This window comes from Lissotriton vulgaris, unplaced genomic scaffold, assembly GCF_964263255.1.
Source record: "Lissotriton vulgaris unplaced genomic scaffold, aLisVul1.2 SCAFFOLD_1918, whole genome shotgun sequence".
Lineage (NCBI taxonomy): Eukaryota > Metazoa > Chordata > Amphibia > Caudata > Salamandridae > Lissotriton > Lissotriton vulgaris.
The window spans coordinates 57,455-68,469 of record NW_028242057.1 but is presented as its reverse complement, the minus strand read 5'-3'; the positions used below and the strand labels follow the sequence as shown (position 1 = coordinate 68,469).

The following is an 11,015-nucleotide window of genomic DNA, read 5'->3' as shown; positions in this document are numbered from 1 at the left end:
GCCCCAGTGTCTGACCAGCAGGCCGCTCCTCGAGTCCAATGTTCATGCTTCGACTATCTCCCCAGACGTCTGAGGCGTGACTATAGGGCCCTTGGCTCCTCCGTATTCCGAGAGTCCCATCTCCGATCCTGTGCCCTGCTCCTCAGAGTCCGTGCCCTTCCCGGACTGACTTCTTGTCGTGCCAGAGAGGTCCACCACCGCCTGTAGGGCCGCCTTTCTCTCGGTCTCCGTCTGCGACACCGATGGTTTTCCAGTTCTCCGACGATTTTTACGAATCCGTTGCGATTTCCTGATCGGCTGAGTCTCTCTAGCCTCCTCCGCCCTGGCCTTAGCTCCGTCCGTTCCAGCTTTGTACGTGTCCCACCAGGCCCAGGCATCCGCCGAGGTAGTGAAAAAAAGGGACTTGTCGTCCACCACAACTCTCAGCTTCGCCGGGAAGAGAAGGGAGTATTTTATGCCCTCCCCACGGAGCTCACGTTTTAAGGACAAGAAGTTGGCCCTGAGTCTTTGGGTCTCAAAAGTGTAGTCCGGGAACAGGGTGACTCTGTTGTTGTCAACTTGAAAGGGTCCTGCTTCCCTCGCCCTCTGTAGTAGCCAGTCCCGATCCCTGTAGTGGAGCAACTTGATCACCACCGGGCGAGGCGGCAGGCCCAGGGCCGGAGGTCGAGCTGGAACTCTGTGGGCCCGTTCCAAGGAAAAGAAAGGAGATAGTCCCCCAGGCGCCACCTCAGTGCGTAGCCAATTATCGAGATAGCCCACCATGTCATCGCCCTCAATTTTCTCCGGTAGGCCCACGAGGCGAACATTATTGCGCCTACTCCTATTTTCCGCATCCTCGGCCCTCCTCTCCAACACCTTCAGCCTATCTAGAGCATCTGCCATCTGGGCTTTCACCGCTGCGTGGTCCGGGGTCAATTCCTGAATAGTAATCTCCATAGATTTGACTCGGTCTTTAAGTTTGTCATGATCCGCTTTCAGGAGTCCCAAGCCCGTCGCCACCTGGGCGATGTCCTGTTGCAGGGCATCTTTCGTGGTTGCAATGGCCTCCAGTATACGGTCCTGCATGCGTTGGAGAGCAGATTGGTCGCGATCCGCTCCATCCACCATCTCTGATTCAGCCGCTCCGTCCCCCTTCCCTTTCGGTTTCCCCATCGTGGCTGCGGCCGGCACCGGCCCTTAGGACCCCTTAGGTCTCCTCGCTGTCTCCGCACTGCAGAACCCCGCCACCGGATAACCCCTCGGGCAATAGGATCAGGGATTCAGGATATCCGTAGAGCACTGGACTCTGCCCTGATCGCACCAGTGGGTTCAGTTCCCGGGAGTCCTCTGCTGTAGTGGGGTCTCAAGGTGCCAGATTGTGCTCGGAAAATCGGGGCCGTCGTCACCAAGCCGCCGTCATTTTGGGGATTCCTCTGCGAATGTACTTGCGGTCGCGTGTCCCAGTAGCACGCACCAGAGCGAGGAAAGGTCACCTGTGCCTGCCGAGAAGGTTAGGAGGGGCCCTCCGGTCCAATAACCACTGACAGTGTTGGATCAGCAGGAGAATCAGGCCTCATACCACCGTCGCCACTTCGTCCAGGCCTCAGGGCGCCATCTTAGATCGACGGCATCACACCCGGTGCTGGCCTTCAAAGCCGCGGCCTCCGTGACGTCTTTAGATTGCAGATTATCCAATTTTCACTGGAAATCGCGCGGATAATCAGGATGATATTCGGGATCGGGCGCGGAGCTCCGGGCTCACGCTGCCTACCTCCTCGGCATCCAAGACACGCCCCATGACTTGCCATAATGTGAACATTAATAAAAACTGATTAAAAAAAGTAACATTACAATTTTAAATATGTGAAGTATCCAATTAATTTGTCCCCATGCTAAAGTTTAGGCTTTATTATATAAAAGCATCTAAAAGAGTGGAATCTTGAATAAAAAGACAAAGTCCAAAGGCAGAGAAATCTTAAACAAACAACACTCACATCTCTAGTAAATAAAGAACAAGAAGCTCACATCTCGGTAAGATCTACAAAGAAGGGTCAAGTGAAGAAAGCTGTATACAGGAGAGGTATCACAAGAAAAATCTCAAACGCTGGCGCTATTCAGATGATGTGAGAAGGCGATAAGAGCCTTCTAGCAGAGATCTCATATTAACCACATTGCAACATTTGAGGTGAAAGTTACTAGCGACATATCTTGAAATAGTTGTAGAATTAAAATAATTTATGTTAACGTTACTATACTGCTTTTCTTACAACTCTATTTCCATTTGGTGCAGATGTTTCGACTCCAACATCTTCCTTCCCAACATTTGTCACTTTTATTCCATTGGTCTCTTCCCTCCTCAACGAAAAAGAAGGGCGATTAAAAAGTAATGCAGATAAGAAGTACTGCATGGCTGCCAGGTGAGTCGTTTTAAGCCACCCCAGCTTTTTTAGCCAACAGCACTTAGGACTCTGCAACTTGTAATTTCACTGCTGTGATTCCACAGATGGCCCTGTGTGTCTCAGCATGCAAGTTGCTATTGGATAAATTACTCCGATTTATTGGATAAATAAAGCCGGACAAGTTAAAGATGACCCATATTGCACAGAAGGAAAATAAGAGCGACCTAATAACCTCTTGTGAGCTTGGTTATCAGTATATAATGAGATATTTACATTAATAGGTGTGTACTGAAAATGATGTAAAGGTTATTCATGTGTCTAAGTATAAAGACATGTCAACTTAATCAATAAAACAATGAATGTTAACATAAAACTAGATAGGACAGTAGGTGTTTAACTACAAGAGCATTTAATCAATGAGTTATATGGTTCCATCAAAATATAAATGAATCAAGATCGGGTACATTAACTAGCAAAGATCATATACTTGTAATGTGATGTAATGTAAGTCAGTTTTTATAAAGCGCGGCTATCACTCCAAGGAGCATCTTGGCGCATATAGGAAGAAACTATAAGTAGATCCAAAGTTGCCTTCTACAAATGTATGATAATCCACTCCTGTTGTAGAAATAAATAATCCATAAAATGTAACACGTCGTGGATTACATTTTCTTGTTTGTTAAAATTGGAAGGTATAGCAATAGGAGAAGAGGAGGAAAAATATTTTTGAACTCAATTAAGTTTAGGTCTGGCTCAGCGGACCCTTGGTGGGTGGAAACATAGTTGTCAGAGAATCCAGAGACACAGATGTGTTTGATAGGCAAACCACCAATTTCTACCACCAATTTCTATACTTATCTACTTATTTTTGATGAGTGTCCCAAGTGTAGAACATTTCGCATATGCTAGGCTAGGACTGCACCGGGTTTTCAGGTGCCACTTCAGGAGCAGTTGCTGGAGAACTCTAAGCCGCCAACTCCGGTCTATCGGGATAGTATTGCTACTATCAGGCTCATGGTCATAAGTTTTCAATACGAGTCCACAGTGAACGTAGAAGTCACAAAACCTGGGAAATCAATATCTGTGGTCGCTGGCCTGCAACACTCCCAGAGGACCTTGAAAGAACTAGCCTTCATGGTTTCTCAGGAAATAGCTGCTCCTATGCCCTGCATGTATTTGTTATGGTCAGTTCGTACTAGTTCAAGGCTACTGTGACTGTGGCGGGACAGACTATCTGGTGCAGAACCCTCCCAGCTGTAAAGTACTCCAAGTTCTGAGCACCCACCTTGCATGAAGAGGCCTGCACCTGAAGGCACCACCTTCGCTCAGCCTTTCTGTCATTTGGCAGCACAGTTGGGTACCAGCTGTGTTTAAGGATTTCATTTCTGCACTGCAAATCTTAGAGCGACACTCTGGATGGTCACACATAATTTTTTGTTACATGGCCATGTATGATGGGCATCTGGCACAAAGATGAGAAATTACAGCTCCCCAGGATCTAGCCTGGTGTAAGGAATTCATGTAACCTGATGAACAAAACTGGTTTGTGACTATAAAAGCAAATTATGATAGTGCAGGGCAGTAGATCCCATGAGTACCATAGGCCCATGTTTTATGTTAGGGTGTAAAAGCATCTAAGGGGAATCCCCAGTGAAAATACCACCGGCATGCTGGCCCGAGTGCCCGTGTCATGTCTTGGACGACTGTCTCCTCAGAAAGAACACACTTTCTAGTATCGGTGGCCAATTGTTTCAAGGAAATAAAATGCTGAAACTCCAAAGGGGCAAAGGTCATGAAGGGAGTGGTCACCGAACCAGCCTGGCCTTTAGCATTTTACATGAAAACAGTGCAAAACAAGCACATTTTAGAATTAGATAACCGGGGCCCAGGCACTGAAGATGGTACCCTGGGATGGTTGCCTACCCATCGGAAAGCACTCTGGATGAACAACATTCTCCAACGCTTTGACAGATGGACGGAGCAGTGAGAAGGGAAAGAAAGGGTCATAAGACACAAGGGTGGGCTTGGGAACATGGGCTTGGCCTTCCCAGATGAACAGGCGCATCACTATGGCCCCCTTCACAAAACTGGCTAAAGAGATCCTATGGGCACAAGGTAAGATGGAGTTGAAACCTCTAAAGGCACATGGTAGTGCCAGGAATGTTCATGCTGCAAAGCCCAATATTAGGTGTTCCTACAAATGAACAGGTTGTGCAATCGCTTTTGCAGACACTGAGTGCTATCTTACAAAACGACATGTAAATTGTGCTAAAAAACTCATGGCAACCGTATGACCGGCAGGTCACAATCATTTATTTGGGTCCCAATATGAAAAGCGAGAGGGTGACATCTGAGTGTGATTTCCTAAGAGGTGACCTATTAAAAGTGGCGTCGTAATGATTTACCGTGGGAATTTAAAGTTGTTCATAGCTGAGAGCAACTTTACTGACATTTTATTACGTGGCTAAAGCAATGGCTAGCACTCCCAACAGGCAAAAAGCCATTCGAATATCTACTGCTAGGTTTAATCGAGGTTAAAAAAGTAAGCCAAGACGATGGTTTTAATAGTCAGCAGCAGCAGAAAGTGATGATCTCCTGTGATTCATGCATCGCTGCAGGCCACAACACCCCACCTTGCTGCTGCCTTCAATCTGTCGCAGTCTATGTGTTAATTGCTCGCACTTGCTAATCTGTAGATAATTTGAATGCAGCATTCCCTCCTGATGCTGCTGAGACTAAAGCCGACATACAGACCCAGGTTATTTTGGATAATGAGGATGCATAGCTCCAATTAATTTTCCACGCTCTTTATTTTACTTATAACATAAAAAAAATTCCCGCAATGTCTGCTGAACAATCGGAAAGAGCAGAACCAAATACCTCACCAAAGGTTCAAGTTAACTACGGATCTGCAGAGAAATATTTTGTTATTGAGTTGGACAACGAGGCAGATTCGAACTGTCCTACAGGCCAATAAAGAAGCGCCCGATGGGCTTGGTTTGACAGATCATTATGTGGGCGTTTTTGTTTTTAATTAGCAGTGTGTGGGTCTTACAAGTTCAAAACTGGTCTGATTTTCAAATGCAGAGAACTTTTTTAGCCATCTTGTTCGCTAATGGGGGCTACTTTTATTTTGGTGCACAGTCCTTTTTTTGTTCCACTCCGACCCGGAGGTATATGTCATAATCGTGGAGTGCGTCCGCATACAACCTATGACAAGAGTGGGATATTTCATGATATATAGGTCTGCCGATGAAATAAAAGGTCAGTCTGAACTCGCTCATGCTCCTTGTGAATGTGGAGGTAGGAAAATGGATGAGATAGCTTTTAGGGGTGGGTGAAGAATTCCGCATTGCCGGCAGAGTTCGCAGACCTTTGCCCACTCCGTGCAGAGTTCTGAAAAACTCTGCAACACGGTGCAGGTTTTTTTCTCTCGCGCAGCTCGCCAACATCACGTTGGCGAGTGAGAAAAATTGTGCGCTAGACCGCCTCCCAGTGAGATTTCTGAACACGGGCGAACGCTACCACTGGCGTTGAGAAAGCTGTCGCTCGAGTAGAAAATATACTCAAGCAGCAGAAAGGAGCAGCGCTCTCTGGCGCAGCAATTCATGCTGATTTTACAGCATGGGAATAACTCCTTGCACTGAAAATCAGCGCGACATACCGGATGCCGCAGCTCCCAGAACTCCGCAAAGCGCGGTTGAGTTTTTTCAGCACGCTGCTTAGCTCCAAGCAGCACAACTTCACAAACTCTGCCCAGGTCTAAAAGCTTTGCATAGAAAACAGAGACTGAAAGCGTTGAACAACAAACAACTGAAGATGAAAGATGATGGTCGGCCTGAAAATCAGCAGTTCATAGAAAACGGGGAAGATGGGGGCAGTATCAAACAGAGATTAAGTTTAGAAACTATACACCTGAAACAGAGGCAAGAGCCAAAGGCAAATCCAGCTTCAGTTGAAGGGAAAATGAATAAACCAGCTTTATCCAGCAAAACCAGAGCCAGTTATTGAGGAAGTGGACTTGGCCGACCTCGTCCCATGGAAGTCAGACTGGGATTTGAAGCAAGATGTGGCAAAGATACTGGAAAAACTAGAGAAGAGGACACAAAGGGCCAGTGCAGAATTATTAAAAGACGACCTGGCAACAGCGAAGCAGGACGATGGGGATTCTGACTAAAGGGGTTAAAAGGCATAACTAGTTACCCGAGTCCTTGTTGGATCTGTCACATGATTATAAAGTGCTGCACCAGCCAATTTCTATCCGCAGCCTGCCATGCCTTGGATACGGTGAATTCTGGTGTCCTGACTACGAACAACCTTTCCTAAAGTGGACAATATGGCCTAATTTCTTCAAACCTCTGATATTTTCAAAAGCTATTTTTGCTACAATAGACTGTACCTTCAAAGACTACACATTGTTTGCAACTTTAGAATGCTAGACATTTGCAAGGTTGAAGAGATGCAGATATTTCATTCTAGAGCATGAATCCCCAAAGCATCTGTGTTTAAGATACTGATCGTGTTCTCGAAATACAATGCAAAATGGCATTGGGGTTCATAACGCTGCTACCCCAAAGCATCCTGGTACTGCAAGAGAGGAAAACAAGAAATATTTCCCCGTGGGAGATAGGGAGGAAGAAACCCAACATAGCAGCATCTCAAGAAGGTTATTGGGTCTGATGAAGATACAGTAACAACATCCGGCTGACTAGACCTTAGTCTTGTTCATCTTTTAAGAGGCATCTGCCTGTGGAGGATCCATTGATTCCTCTTTTTCTATTCCTTCTCTCCTAGTAGGGATTTCATAAAATCCCCTCATTTTGAGCTTTCCCACCCCCTTGGTACTTTCATTCCTGAGAGTGATTTGCCACTGTATTATGTGGCAAGAAATTACTTTGATAGCAAAGATGCCTGAAGTACAGGTCTTTTGTACTGTTGAAATCCCATATTTTGTCACCTACTTCTGATTGTTGTTCTTTTTTGTTTTTTAATCAGATCAAATATTTATTTATGACGAATAGTCTCATGGGGGGACTTTGTTGTCCACACAAACATCGATTCAAACTCTATATCTTACTAGGGACAGCCTAAAACACAGGCAGCCTGTGAAGGACACCACTAGAGGTTTGTTAAATAGTAAGGCCTTTAATTTGCCTTTTCTTTACTGCAGGTACCAGGTGAAAGAAGAAAGTTGTACCAGGTGAAAGAAGAAGTTTGGGCAAGGGATTGCTGGGCAGAAACATCTATGGAGGCATGTCAGACATCAGCAGGATCACAAGCTTCTGGTCCTGGCTGGTCAGGGCCACTCTCATTTACCAGACACAGTGAAGCAAGACCTTCACTGAAGATATTCACAGAGCACACTGTGGGCTCTTTGGGGAGCATTTATTTACACAAGGTTGTTTGCTCAATGTAAAAATTATACTCGGTATAGAAAATAAAATAAAAAAATACTATGCACTGAAAAACATACAAGGGCATACTAGCAATGTGCTAAAGGGACTGGGTTTTGGGCACTCATGTTTATATTCCGCATAGCAGGAAGGCACATATTAGTATATACGGTGAACACGAGCAAAGATATGGATTATTGTACAACATCATACTTTGACCAACCAAAGCGCAACATCAACGGGTTCTTGACGCAGGTTGAGGTGTTCATCTTCAGTAATGATGAATTTGTGATTACCATGGCTGTGTTCAGAGAGATTCAGTACAATTATTATGTTTGCATCCCAAACACGTTCACAGAGAAGAGATAGGGGCAGCCTCTGCAAATAAGGGACAACACAGGGCCCACAATGGCCACGCTGCATCCCCACACTCTTCCAACCAAGCACAACAATGAAATAAAAGGTTAAGCATCCTGTGTCTTGCTCCTTTAGGCTGCGCCCCACATCAAGGCACAGTGACATATTACTAGATAAGGTCTCAACTTTGGTCATCAAAAACGTCTACAAACGCCACACTACAAACTCACACCTTTCAGACCAACCACAAATTAAAGAGCAGCATGCTATCTGTCCACAAAGGGATTCATCAACTCATCAGGGGTAGGAAACACTATAAACAACAACTACAATACAATATAAGTGGCCATGGATGCAAATGAAAACTGATTTTAATGTTTAATTAATTAGTTTCCCTCCCTCTTCTTCTCAAACAGGAAGCTTCCTAAGGTTATACACCCCTGAGCCCCAGGCACCCACAGAACTACTTCTATCCTGTTAGTTGCCATGGTAAGACTTAATTTAGTAACTTGTTAGTGACTGTGAGGACACTGCAGTCAAATAAATTAAAGTGGTATTGCCTTCGAATAAGAAGAAATGCAAGCAATAGTTAAGCAAGGTTAAATGACTTAAAGATCTTCATTCTGGTTGCCAACTAAAGAGTGACTTTGTGCGAGGCGCACACAGTGTTAATGTACTGGACAGACTCTCTGAAATACAACCACCTTTCAATGCCCAGCACCAATTTAGGGTCTCACCCGCTAGCTGGGCAGGTGTCTCCATCAGCCAGAGTGGTGTGGTGGTAAACCCAAACGCACAACAATATGATGGGAGAAATGCTTTCAAATAGTCTAAACTCTGGCAATCGCTCGGTGTAGCATTCCACCTCATAGTATTTCACCCATTGTACCACTCTAGACAGAGGCCCGCCTAATGCAATTCAGTACAGACCCTGCTCCTCATGGGGACAGCCCATCCTACAATGACTGCCATGCAAGGCACCATCCAGAAGAGACCACAAGCAACCCCAGACATGTTTCAGCCTATTCAGCTCTCGTTAGACAGATAAAGCTTAGATCTTGTGGCACAGCAAGCAAAGGGCCCACTCCTGGACATACTCCTGACAATTTAGGGTGTTACATCAAACACACCAAAAGGATGATGGGAGGAATGCTTGCAAATAGGCTTTATCAGTGAGATGTAGCTTGGATGCTGGCCTGCTCTGATTTTATGTAATAGGGAATTTATAGAGCGCACGTTCACCATGAGGTCTCTTGGCGCTAAGGCAGAGGAACCAACAAAAGCAGCAAGATTAGCCATAAGCTTGTTTGAACATAATTGGCTGATGATCTAAAGTCAGGGGGGAAGGGTATTCCAGATTTGGGGAGCCATTACAGAAAATCCGACTCCTCCAAGCTTCTTCTTTTTACTTCTTGCAACAAGATGTGGAGCAGGGTCAGTATTTCCCATTCCTTGTTGAACTCCGAGGACAGTAAAAGGACAGTAAGCAGCAAACAGATTGTGCACTGCAAGAAAGAGAAGCACACCAACAAAAAATTTAAGAGAGCCAGCATGTGATGCAAGCAATCCCGAGGTTAACCTGAAAAAAGAAGAAAAAGATTCAGAATCAAAAGCTCATTTAAAGGAAAAAAAAGTAACTGGATTGATAAAGAAGATCTATGTCTCAGAAACGGTGTTTATTTCTGGGGAATAGGACTTAGGCAGGCAGCAGTAATTCTGGACAAGTAATAGTTTGTCAGACTCAAAAAGAGGTTCTGCTGATGATTCCAGTTGAAGAATGCATACGGGCTGAAACACCAGATGTGCGCATAAAATCTACTGATAGATTTGTAAGGTAGAAATAAAAATGTAAGGGGACATAGTGACCAATATTAAAGCAGTATTCTGGCCACTTTTATCTGATGCTTACAAAATCATTCTCGCATGGGATGGTTGGCCTCCAACACGTCTTGTGAGTAAGCCTCAAGTTCAGGCTCAATATTAATTAAATATCCATTAAAGTCAGAAGCAAAAGTAAGGTAAAAGGGCCAGCCTAGATCAACTACAGTACAGGGTGTAATGGTGCCTTGATATTCAACTATGAACATTCCCCTTTCCCGGTGATGAAACCAGGTAATTCATACATAGTTTTGGATTATAGAAATGTAAGCACTCACAATACTGGCCTGATGAGAAATTTAGTAAGGAAAATATCCAAAACTACATTATATATCTCAAAAGATTCTTTAGTGAAAATAGCTCTTGGGTCTAACCGCTTTCTCATTCGGTGGAATTCAGTGTGCCTTTATATTAGATTGCCTTAGGGGTATAAGGATTGCTCTAGGCTTTTAGCAGCTAAAAAATAGGTTCTATCATACCTTGATGACATCCACTTATGCTCCAACTACAATATTTAGAATCGCATAAATATTTAATAAAATACTAGTGACATTTGTTAAGATTGTTTATCATCAATTGAACCAGATGCATCATCAAAAACATTTGGTCCACCACTAACATAGAAAACTGCTGTATATATTTGAAGTAATTACAAAGGTATTGCCTCGACAGACAGTTTTGGTGGCTCCTTAACTTTTAGCCCACTTTTTTCAGGACCAATAACTGAATTTAAAGCATTGATATTCTCCAGGATTTATATCCTATATATTGAAGGTGCCTTGCTTTCAATGTCCTTCACCCATAATAGTTCGAACAGTCTGTTTCTTTCCCAATTAGATAAGAAACTATTATTTAAGGCTTTGTTATTTGAAAGCACACAGCTCAAATTACTTAATGGTACACCAACTATGCCAAGTGTACTGTTCCCTTCCTGCCCTGAGCAATACCACCGCAACAATAATGTAGATTTTAGCCTCAATAAATTGCTCCTTAATGCAGCATCTTCAAT

General features: G+C 44.3%; 1 pseudogene; it reads left to right on the top strand.

Moving 5' to 3' along the window:
* Nucleotides 1–4,447: 4,447 nt before the first annotated feature.
* LOC147669075 (coiled-coil domain-containing protein 12 pseudogene) lies at nucleotides 4,448–6,555 on the top strand (annotated as a pseudogene).
* Nucleotides 6,556–11,015: the final 4,460 nt, after the last annotated feature.